General features: G+C 44.8%; 1 protein-coding gene across 6 annotated transcripts in view; it reads right to left on the reverse strand.

Annotated features, from left to right (window-relative positions):
• The window catches only part of ZFAND6 (zinc finger AN1-type containing 6), a 37,796-nt gene extending 26,081 nt beyond the window's left edge, over positions 1 to 11,715 (reverse strand). The window contains exons 1-2 of one of the 6 annotated variants that reach the window (XM_075765002.1): positions 11,583 to 11,715; positions 8,578 to 8,670 (exon numbers count right to left, since the gene is read on the reverse strand). The gene's annotated coding sequence lies outside the window, so the exon portion shown is untranslated. Of the gene's footprint in view, positions 1 to 4,229; positions 4,399 to 8,577; positions 8,671 to 11,582 lie in introns of those variants that run through there. The other 5 variants (XM_075764997.1, XM_075764998.1, XM_075765001.1 and 2 more) reach the window with 5 other exon arrangements.
• Positions 11,716 to 12,689: the final 974 nt, after the last annotated feature.

The following is a 12,689-nucleotide window of genomic DNA, read 5'->3' on the forward strand; positions in this document are numbered from 1 at the left end:
TAGGTAGTAGAGAAACAATTTTATCCTCCTTCACAGTCTCATCTCTTTCCTGCCACCCCATCCTCAAAACCAGCATGATCAACAATTCACATAATCTCACTTCTGTCCTCAAAAATACTCCTATGAAGTTCCCACTCCAATTTGATTTATAAGTTTATATTTGTTTCCCTAATCCTTCACATAGCTAAAAATGCATTAGCATCATGAATCACAGGACACACCAGCGCAGTGTCGTCTTAAACCTTGGGCTAGTTAAACTGTTCAGGTGGTTGCCAGGGCCTGCCAAGTCAGCCATACTGTTTATAGTTTAGTTCTCCAGATACAGGATTATTACGTTTCAGACTGACAAATACCATATCCTGAAGGTCAGAGTGCTGTGATACAAATACATCCTGACAGGGCAGAATGGCTGAGCAGGGGTGGTCTTCAGTGTGGAGACAGTTTCAACTTCTGCAAGATTGCTGAACCATTAAGTTAAAGGAAGAGCTGTGCATTGAATAAAACTGCTGCTTAAAAAGGAGCTATTTTTAGGAAATACTCAAACACGAGTGTTCATTTGTATAAGTAATACTCAAAAGATTGTCTTAAGTTGATCTAAATGGAGCAGAAGATGGATCAAGGTAGGATTTAACTCAGTTTATCTCAACGCATAATTTAATAGCAAAAAAAGTTACTTTTCAAATGAAAAAACTCTCAGTTTCTGTCAACAACTGGAGAATGAGCAAGAAAACACAAGTTGATCAAGGAGAAATTATTTTTACACTGTCAAAGCTTTGTTTTTGCTAATCTCTATTTAGCTCAAAAGCTCTATAAACACAGTTGGAAGAAGGGATCTGTTAAAAATATATCACCCCACCCCTTCAATTAAGGGCTGAGAAGCTTATGACACATCTGAGACATCCAGCAAGAACAGGGAAGAAGGACTTAATGTTCCTGATATTTCTAAAGGTAAAAAAAAAAATAAGCAGGTTTAAAAATCCCAAACATTTCATACCTCTCTTAAATGGATTTTAAAGCAAGAACAGATCCAAGCTATTTTTATTCCTTTGTAGGTCATGTGTAATTAACTGCTTATTTTCACAAAACCTTATTACAGCGTAAACATCACTGGCCAGATCACCTGCCCCACCCAGACTGAGCTCCACACCACAGGAGGCCAACTATCTCCACGAGGAGTGCGTGTATCTGCACAAGAGGGCTGTCCCTCCAGTACCGATCTGCCCTGCAACAGCACGGCTTCAACCATCATCAGCTCCCAAGCTCACCCCTTCACCGTGTCTTTCCTAGAAACTACGAGCAAACTAGTTAACAGGCCTAACCCAACATCTGATGCTATGGGCACATGTCCCTTTTTGGATATAGCTGAAACTCTCCAAGATTACATTATTCCTCTCCCCCACTCCCTTCTGCCTTGGGCACACAGCAATTAGAAGAAATGATCACTAAACCACTTGGGAAATAGAGGGAGGAAGAGGAGGAAAAGAGCCAGTTGGGTTGGCTCGAGCCACTAATTTAAAACAATTTGAGTTAGCCTAGATGACTTGGCCTCCAGTGCTCACACGACCCACTCTGCTGGAAGCACGGCAGGAGGCCCCTGGATGTAGCAGTGGGCACTCCACGAGCAGGGATCTGAAGCCCATGTCGCTGTTTGCAGGACAGACATCTGCCCTCCCTAAGGCTCTGGGCATGTTTTACTAAGATTATCCCATGGGAGGCATGCAGCCTTCTCCAAGCAGTATCAAACAGAACCAGAGCACAGGGTTACTGTCCCAGCACACGGTGGGCCACCCACTTCACGACACTGGGAAATACCACCAAGCAGTCAGTGGACCACAGAGCACAGATCCCTTTTGCCTCATAAACAGGGGACATAAAATTTGGTCCTGCATTTTGTATGCAGGTTTACAATCACTTTAAGAATCTCCTATTCACATCAGAGATGTACATTCCATCCTGGCACAAGAAGCAGACACATAAATCCCACAGCGCACAACACATTCACAGTGTTTAAGATCTGCAGATGGAGCATGTGCAGGAGAAGGTTTTATGAACAAGCACTGGAACAACCAATCGTCACGCGGGGACAACACGGGTCCTGCCAGCGACGGCTTTGAATGCAGGCAAGAAACATTTGCTGTAGCCTGAATACAGAAGTTGTACAGCTGTGCCAGCAAAGTGGTATGTTTATCCTTTAGGGCAGATTTGCTTTCTACAAACAGCCTGCGTTGGAATTGTATACATGTGGTGAGAGTTGAGCATTTCACTTCTGTGTTGAATAAATCAGGAAAATTGGTCCCAGATAATACATCTTTCCTAACTAAGTTGAGGGGTAGAGGGGACCCAAGAAGAATGGCTACTCAGTCACCAAGCAATATGTTGCCGCACATATTCAGCTTTTTTCCCTGTTGTAAGCAAAACTAGCTTTTGGCATAAACATATTTCATAGCACACAAACACCTAAGTTTGCTTCCTTTTGTTTAAGAAAGTCTAATACTCATAAGTCTATAGAAATTACAGCAAACAATACTATTCTTTCCCTCACCTCAGACATCTGATCTAGCCACTCACTCTAGGCCTAGCATCGTTTGTAAGTTAAGAAATGAATCAAAATTAAGGTTAAACACTTACATATGCCAGTCTTAAATATTTCCCCTGACACATGAGATCTGGCCCGCCTCTCAGCTAAAAGACTATAGTCACTGCTCATTCTAAAGTAGTATTTCCAGAGTTTAAATACAATCTAGAACTTTTTTTTTTCCAAATGTCATAAACAGATAAAAACAGATAGCAAGAGTGAATTAGTAATTCAGGCCTATAAGCCACTTCAGCACTGGCAAGATGCCAATGTGTAAAGACACTTTGACATATATAAAAGTAATCCATATCCAGAATGTTGGGAGAAAACAAAATGTCTCAATGTAAAACTGAAAGAATGAGGTATACTTTAATAACCACACTTGTTTACATTCAGTAAAGGTCTGAGCAATTGCTTTCCACTGCCATTTAGGAGACTGTTGCTCAATTTTCACATCCATTCTTCTATCATCTTGACTAATCATATAAATCCCATCAAACTCAACAAGTATTAGGGCTGTGAGTATTTCTTTCCAATTCTCAGGAGCAGCTGTATATAGACACAAGTGTTTCTATAAAAAACAGGAAATATTTAGGGAAGTAAGAAAATATATTCACCATTCTGAAAGCATTGTTCTGTGCGTGGTCTCATCTAACATACTTGTCAAAGATACAGAAAGGATAACAATTAAAAGAGTCTCCATTCTCATTAGAAACCCTCTGCTTCCTGACCCACCACTTCCTGTTCTCCTCCCTCTCACCCTGTCCCATGCCACCCATGACAAATCCTTCTTTTCCTGAAGACCTTTCAGATGCAGAAAGTGTAACTAAAAATACCATATATAAGTCTGGTACAGAAACTGAAAATAATTTTCCCTCAAAGTAAACATCTGCTATCATCAGGCAATACAGTATTCAAAAGAGATTCTGACCAATTCCAAAGAAAAAAAAAAAATCTGCTGCTCCCCCCTTTTTTCTGGGGGGGGGGGGGGGGGGGGGGGGGGGGGGGGGGGCAGGACATGACTGGAAGGGTAGTAGCTGCAACACAGGGTAATAACACTTAATTTTCCTGCCTGTGTTTGTAATCAGAGCTCTGACAGACCCAGATATTCTGCAAAACTCATTAAAAAGAGAAAAATTGCAATGTTTTACATATAGTTTTCACATATCTTTGTTCTAAATGCTAGAGATCTGCGAGACATTCATCTCATCAAGAATATACAGACAACAGCACAGCAGTCTTCAGTGATACAACAAAAGACAATTTAAAGACAAATGACTTAGAGCAAATGCTATCACTGAATAATCCCATAGCAGCTGTCATAATTAGTTAGCCCAAATCTCATCAGAATCAGAGAAGTTAGAGTTAAAATCGAGCTCTCTTCCTGTAACATTGTGTAACTCCAAACCAGCAGCATTATCCTCGCTATTTTAGAATTAACATTTCTCCATAAGATAAGGTGGAACGACTCGATCCTTCCCCGCAAAAAAAACCCGGTACAAGCCAACAGATGACAAAAGAAACTCGGTCAAGTTTGAGCCTCTCAACACCTTATTTCCTGTCTAAAGAGCCCTTTTGTTCTGCTTCCCTGCATAAATGTTAATATTCTGCCATCATTAGAAAACGAAACAATGAAAAAAAATACCCCACGCACATGAACTTCACTGCCCCAGAGGGTGAAATAACGCCACACGACGCGATTAGAACCGGAAAATTCCTACCAACAAAATCTCCACAATTTTCTGTTTGCTTCACCCCAGATTAACTTCACTTGAAGCTGTACTTCGGCGCAACCTAGCCTGGACGCGGAGCCCCGCCTCCCCCGCTCCTATTGGTCGATGCGAGGGAACCCCGCCCCTCTAGCCAGGCTCCGCTCGCCGATTGGCGGAGCGGCGTATCCATTATTTAAAGAACTTTTTCCTTGCTAGCAGGTTAGGCTGGGAGGGTTAGAACACCCTGGGCAAGCTGGTTCTTAAAGGGACAGGACCCCGCTCCCGGCTGTGGCAAACTACAACCTTCGGCGACGCGTCGCCCCGAGCGAGTTCCGCCGAGTGCCTCTGCGAGGGGCTGCGGCCGGCCAGACACACACACACACACCCCCCCGCTCCCCGGCGGCCCCTCCGCACCTCCCGACAGCACCGGCCCCCGCGGGGCACCCACCCCTGGCCGGCACGCTGCTCTCCAGCCGGACGGGCTGAGGGCGGAGAGGGAGGAGAGCACCCAGCGGGCTGGAGACGCTTCTCCCGCTGCAATTACACAACTGCCGCTTGCTCCGCTTCCAGGATAAAATTAGATGTGGGTTCTGAGCCCATCCACTCGTAAGGAGTGACTGGAGTTACCCTGGGAAGCCGGACACCCTATATAAATTAGTAACCCCGGCTAAGAATACGTTGGGTTGCCAGTTGCAAAGACTCCTCCACCAATGCAAAGGATGAGTCAGCAGCAGAGGAGCTCCGCAGGAAGTGGCTGTCTCCAGCTCACAAGGTACCATGGCTTCTGCCAGAAACTTTTCCTGCTTATTCAGGCTTCACTCGACTGAACAAATTTGCAAGATACCGTTCACATTCTGACAACGAACAGCGTTTCTCACAGCACAGCTTCCTCTTCACAAGAGGCAAAAACCTGTCGTCTAGATTAAAAGTGTTTTCTTTTTCCTCAGCGTAAACACTGATGTAGTTCCCTACCCATCTATCAAGTGAAGAGCCTGGAACATGCAAGAGGAGTAAAAACAAAACAAGGCTTAATAAATGTTTCACAACTGCAGATACGACGCCTCACTTGAGAAAAACTTTGCCCCTTTCCCAACAAGCAACACAGGAAAGAGCCAGAACGCAGTCAGTGTTCCCTCCTGCACCCACAAGGTATCATCGTCGTTACACAAGACTTACCTGGTTAGCAAGGTTGCCTTACATAAAACATTTTTGTGTCTTTAGTGTAAAATAACTAAAAATATTAAGCTAGAGAAAGACAGAGCACTTGTCAGCATAAGCACATTTGGGTTGTTTTTGTACTTGTGCAGGGGGAGAGAGGAAAAACTCCTCCTTGTTTCTGGTTCTTACCACCTTTCCTCTAGCCAGCGCTGCGGCAGCCTGCCTTCCCCTACCGCCTATACCACAAAACGGGTATCTGTTTAACTTTCCTAATGCAGATTAATCAAGTCCAAGACAGTTTAGCATACTGCTTTACTGCTAATACCACCCAATGTCAGGAAAATATTTACAGCTAAGTAGTCCCTTGAGCTGTGATACACACACCAAAAAGAGCATTAAAAACACCTTCAGGAAGGACATGTGATTCCTATAAAACAGCCCAATAGCACATTTGTCTTACCTTCTATTTTAGAGCAAACTATCTCGCCACAAACCCAAATAGGACTGCAAACCAGCAATTAGTACGGTTCTAAGTTAATAAGTATGAAACACTACAAGAACAGAATTAACAAGATTTACATAACTTCCCCTACAGAACCTAAAATATAAGCTGAAAGAACCAGACCTCAACCCTTGCACCTGAATTCAGTGCCCTGCAAGAGTCAGTACTGCTAGAAGTTTACCAGGTCCCCTGAGGATAACCGTGAGGCCACACTTACGTGACACTTTTCTGACCAAATGTTATCTAAGCAACAAAACCAAGAAAATAGTTCATGCAAATAAAACATACCAGTAAAGCATCCTCTAAGTATCTCAGTAACCAATCTTGGAAAGCTTCAATTTAGAGCACATTAACTTTAGGCCCATAAAAACAACAGCAGAAGTCACAAATCTTACCAACCAAACTGCCTAGTGCTAGAAGACGACACGCCAACCCCAAAGTCTGTGTTACTGTTTGGCTACTTTCGAAAGGGGAGAAAAAAACCCAAACACATTATCCCAAAACCCTCCAGCTCTATATGCCATCACAGAAGTCTAGCCACCTCACAACTGTAATGGTGATGAAAAATAATTTTTATCATCAAACATTCCACACTTCAGCTTATGCTTCTGTTACACAGCAGCTCCTTATCACTGCAAGGGAGAGGTTTCACCCCTTTTTCTCCCCACCTTTCCCCTCCCTGTCATGCCGTCTGGCCCACTCCCTTAGCTCAGCTCTGGTGTTCATCAGACCCTTCCATCTGCCTCTGAGTCACTGATCTGGCAGAAGTTCGGCCAGTTTCTGATAAACAAGAGCATCGCTTACTCAGAGCAAAAGGGGAATGGCAAAGCAGATTCTCCTCCATTCAGCACTGTGACTTCCTTGATTTGCTTACCTTATCTCATTTAAAAACAAACAAAAAAACCCCACCAAAACCCATACAACACAAAACTATCATACCAACAATGTCCCAAGAGTAATTTGCTATCCTCACAGAAAAATTTGCTATCCTCCCCAAAATGTCTGTGAAGTGGGGTATCAAGACTAAGTTCACAGCTGATCCTACCTCACTGGACTAGAAGTCATGGTTAAACACATCTGTACCTCCATGTTGGTAAGTCGGACAGAAAAAAAATTGGTATTCAAGTTACTATCCCATGCTGAAGCTGAAGGAGATCCAGTGAGACATTAAAATGCCTAATTTATACGCTCAGTTTCTGCACATAAGCCACCTATTTTCCCTGTAAACACACACACATTTTGGAGAAAACGCAGAGGCACCATGTCAAGGCCAAGGCTCAAGTTATGCCTTTGCTACTCTTGCAATATCTGTAGCAATACAGAAAAAAACCAAAATAGCAGATTGCAGCTGCAAGTACATTACACAGGGAAGCTCTGACAGCAGCGTGAAAAAGATTCAGTTTGCTGCCACTGAACTTTGCACTGAGGACAGTAACAAGAGAAAGCACCTGACTCTCATTTGACTACTGTAATCATGGAACAGCTAAAAGGCCATTTGTTCTGTAATCTTGCATATACAGAAGACAGCAAGTTTGGAGGACTTGACAGCTCAAGAGATCAAGAACAGAGCCTTTCATCTTTAAGTCACCAGTTCAGAGACCAGAATAGTAGCGATCAAAAGCTACATGTGATGGCTGTTCAGGGATTAGATGAAGACATGGTTACTCGCTGCCCAGTTCCCAACAGATCAGTGTGAATCACAAGAGCTTTCTTCACAATTTGGCACCTGTTTTTCACAGTCTTGAATACATTATACCTCCTGGATTCTGTACACATTAATAAGTAGCAAAGCAACTGAACTGCTGCATACACATACTGAACTTGCATTGTAGAAAAAGGACTTTACCCTCTGGATGTCAATTATGTCAGCGCTATAGCACGTGCTGAATTTATTTATTATTTTTAAACAATTAGAGCTCTGTCTTTTAGCTTTTTTATTATTAGAAACAGCTTTAAAAGTAATATTTAGCTTCCCATTCCTGTCTCACCCTCAGACACTGCAGTCTTGTTTATAAACAACAGTTCTCATAACCTTGCTGTGTAAGATTTTTTTGCAAATATATCAATTTTAAAAGTACATTAGTATAGGAATTTCAGAACTTTGGCATTTGAGAAATTATTTTGAGACATTACTAATCATTTTCTTTATCAAACCTAAACAACATAAACATCGTAAGGGCCACATCTACATAAAAATGGAGGAAAAAAATTTCCCTGTGCGATGAAAAACACATTCCTTTTCATATTCTTATGCATTCTTCAATATATCTGTGCAGTCTCTAGAAAGTCAATTAGCAATAGCTCCTTTTCAACCTGACTTGAGTTTTAAAAGCCTGGCAAAAGTACCTGGAATTTCCAGGTAGGATAGATAAGATGAAAACAAGTTCAGAGCACATGTCGACTGAAGGTTTATTGTCCTGCCACGAACATCACTACCAAAACCTGTTGTCTACACAACCCCAGCAATACATTGTTACATAGTTCTTAGTAGCATATTACTTCCAGACAACGAAGTTGCTGATGAAAAGACAAGGTCCTAAAAACTTCAGTATCCTTAGGAGTAACTAAGGAGGCCCTTGCATACAAAGAATTTAACTTGGTATTCCAGGAGTCTAGAGAGCACAACATACCAGACTGATGAGATTTCAGGAATCTTGATGAACTTTGAGATTTCTCTTGCTGCTTTCAATCCAAGATTTACTGCTGCACTGCAATAATCAAATCTGGAAACAACAAAAGGTGCATGTGGTAAATACTGGGTCTTCATCAGAGAAAACTGGTTAGTTGTCTGCACAGCGGTACAGATGCACCAGCCCGAAACATATTTCCCTGCAAGTTTTAGCAGCTATCTCAGACTACCCAAAGCTTAGCTACCTGAGAACTTATTAAAGTTCATCCACATTTTAACTTCCAACTTCTTCCTTCTATGTAGGGAATAAGCTATTAAGACAATTGCTTCCCCCTCACATCTCCCGGCCTATCAAGCTGCACATCCTTAACAGGCCTCACTCACTCTCAGCAGTTGCCATGTTGTTTTTGGGAGGGTGGGGGTATGTTTGTTTTCTTGGGCGAGGTGAGGGTGGTGTTTGGTTTTTGTTCTGTCAGGGTTTTTGTAAATCAGGACATGGAATAGTATCTTGTACAGCTGCACCACCGAGGCCACCAGTGATAGATGGCCACATCACTCGCTTCAGTCAGAGTCCTTGAGAAAGGATCTAGACATTTGAAAAGACTTTTCCTTGGCATCAGATATCTCTTGGGTGAAAAAATATACTACAGTTTCCACTGAATTCAGCATGCTCCAAGTACATTTCTATGTAATCTATAAAACTCTTTGTAGCTTAAATCAAGCATCTTGAATGCAAGTCATAGCCCATTCAGTATTTAAAAAATACATATACATATAACTAGCTGCATAGCTATAAGCTGCCAAGAAAATGAAGCCCAAAGTTCGTATACTTACAATTCTCTCAGAAATCAGACTGATTAATATAGCTGTGACAAAAGGACAAACTTTCACAGAAAGAGGGATTACCTTTATCTGTAACCATGGCAACTTTTCAGCAGTTTGTGTTTATGCTACTCTCCTCCCGATAACTTGCCACTATCTCTTTCAAACTATTTGTATAAGGTTTTGAATGTGCCATCTGAGACCATAAAGTAACAAGCTGAAATGTAAACTTACATTCTCAGATCACACTCTTAAGTTATATTATTTAACATACAGTGTTGTTTATTTTTGCCATAAAATTATTATGTTAATAAAATTATTTTAATATGTTATTATTTTAACATGATTCATAGTTGTGTAAGACAAAATATTTTAAGAGGTATCCTATGAAATACATGCAAGAGATAGAGAAGAATAAATTTTTCACTACTGAAGAAATTATCTGGAAAGTAGTAAACCTCAAGGAATTATGCCACTGATACACGTCAGATTTTGATATCCAATATCGTAAGGAACAAAAATCCTCCCAAAACACAGTTATTTTGGCCTGAACAAATACACAACAGATCAGAAAAGAGCCAATCCCCTTGTTTTAGGTTAGGTGATAATTAATATAAAGAACAGGTGTAGGTACCTCAGCACTAGATAAACAAATTAGGCAGAATTCAAAGAGCAAAGCTATAAAAGTTAAAGGAGAGACAGGAAAGAGACTAAGGAAGGAATTGACATATTTGCTTCCTCAATTGTTGAGTTACTATCATCACAGCGCTCTGTGAAAGGAATTATTTCAGATGACATCAGACAAACAAAATCATTTGTTTGGAAGCAGAAGGAGGAAGAGAAGAGTTTGTTTGGGTTTTTTTCCCCCTAAAGTTCATAGGGCAGCCTACCAAGCTGTGCCCTTCTCTCTTCCGTGTACACAGGCAGTTTGGCACAGTTAAGATGTGAGCATAGATCCTTAGAAGAATGAAAGAAACCCAGCACCCTCTTTACTCCCTGTAACTCTTATGCAATGACATCTATTATAGGACAAGTCTGGACAAACATCCAGGGAATGGACTTCAGAACACAATGGTGTACTTTAAGTCAGTCCACACTGGGGGAGAAGTAACTACCGTTGGTTTTGCTGAATGCCTCCACATTACATCAGCACATTTGGTGGAAGCTTCTGCATTTCGTTGTTGCCGTTGTTACTGGCAGTAAGATAATTAGTGGGGGTTATTTTTTTAAGATTCCCCCATCCTAACATCCTGTGGAAACAGGAGTGGACGTTCGTAGACCCTATCCATCACTCCAGATGGACAGAGCCTAGAAGGAGGTAAGACTAGTTAAATTTCACAGGGCTCCTCGGTGAACACAACAACAAAAAGAACTTTTCGTACAATAAAACGCAAAAGAATGAGACTGCATAGGCTTAAACCCTTGCTTTAATTGGAAGGGTGCAACAACACAAACTGCATGTTGCTTCCTGAACACTCCTGTCCCCAAAACAGCCAAAACCGCTGCACTGAACTTATCCGAGGTGCAGCTACGCACACCGACTGCGGTAGCCACCAACAGCCGCGGCCCGGGGGAAGGCAGGCCCCGACACAGAGGCGACGGGGAAGCCCTCCCACTTACAGGGCACCGCCGCTAGTTCAAGTCCAATCGCTCCCAGCAGCTGGGAGACCCGCCGGCCGGGGAGGCCGACTCCGCCGGCTCTGCCCTCGGCCTCTCCCAGCCAAACTAAAATAACCCGAGGGAAGGAGGGGAGCGGGGGCCGGGCGCCCGCCCGGCGGAGGGCTGGCGGCGCGCCGCGGGCCGGCAGGCTGCCTCTCCCCTTCCACCCAAGGACACGAGTACAAACACCTCTGCCCTGGGATGGCTCCTGCGCACGCAGCGAGGAGCTGCCCGGAGGGGGGTGGGGGGGAGGAGGAAGGAACGACCAAAAAAGGGAGAAAAAGAACTCCGGGGCCCTGGGCCGAGCTCGGCCCCGCCGTCGCCCCACAGCCCCGGGCCCGCCGGGTGCGGAGGTCGGGGGGAGGGGTGGGGTAGCGGGGTGGTGGGCACCCTCCCCTCGGCCCCCCCCCCCAGCCGCTCCCCAGGAGCGAGCGGGAGGCCGCCACCCCCACTGCCCCGCCGCAGAGAGGGGCCGCCTGCCCCCAGCCCGCCTGGCGGTCCCCGACCCAGCCGCGCTGCCCTCACCTGCCTCCGGGCCCGCCGCGTCCCGCCGCCGCCCGCCCGGCCCCGCTCGCTCCTCACCAAACTTTTTTTTCCCTTTCTCCGTGTTTCGTTGCACCTCAGAGTGACGCGGGCGGGCGCTGATTGGCGGAGCCGAGGAAGGGAGGCCGCGAGGAAAAGGAGGCGGTGCTACAGCCCGCGACTAATTACCATCCGGAGACGGCGGCGACGTGAACCACAGAATGCTATTTAAAGGGACAGCGGCCCATGCTATATTCCACCCCCCCCACCCCCAAAAATAATTGAGGTGAACGGAGGGGAGGAACGTGGGCAGTCTGCCGCCACCACCGGGCAGGGTGAGCGGGCGAGCCCCGAGGGGGTCCGGCCGGTGTGGGGGGGCTGCTCCCCTCAGGCTGGGGACCAGGGCCTGCGGTGGCCGTTGGGGGGCAGCCCGTGAGGAGATGGCCCCCTGGCACCCGCGCGGTCTCTCGACACGTCGTCCGCCCTTCTCCCTCCACAAATAAATTAATTTTGCTGTAAAAATCCTGTGTGGCTGCCCACTGCTTCCCCCTCTGCCCGGGGGAGGTGTTTTAAATCCGTGAAGGAAAAGGTTTCCTGGCAGAGCGGGTCTTTCTTGGGTGGGCTCTGTGGAGGTCTGCGCCTCACCCGCGGGCCCCTTGCCGGTCACCTGCTTTACATCCCCTGTAAAAAGTCAGCTGCTGATCTTTAATCTCTTGTTATCTACAATATGTCACATGACTTGTTTCTGTTTGTGGGTGCTTTTGGTTGGGTTTTTTTCATTGTGGACTCTGAGACAATACACCACAGCTTTTTTTCATACAGAACGTTTGCACGTTGTACCTGCTATAGGCAGTCTCACCTGATGTCACAGGCAGCTGTAACCTATACCATGAAGGAAGGTTTTAAAGGTGAGATTTAAGGATGATGAGTGACTTGGTAGCTCGAAAGAGATAGGAAAGGAGGACAGGATTCCAGAGAGATGAAACAAGCCAAATAAAAGAGGAATTTTATCTCTTGGTAGTGGAGAGGAGCACGTCAAGACTGGAGGAGCTGCCAGGAGGTGAGCTGAGTTTTGGAGGAGGAAAAGAAAGTGGCCCCCCTTGAGCTTCA

The sequence above is a fragment of the Balearica regulorum genome, chromosome 12 (assembly GCF_011004875.1).
Source record: "Balearica regulorum gibbericeps isolate bBalReg1 chromosome 12, bBalReg1.pri, whole genome shotgun sequence".
Lineage (NCBI taxonomy): Eukaryota > Metazoa > Chordata > Aves > Gruiformes > Gruidae > Balearica > Balearica regulorum.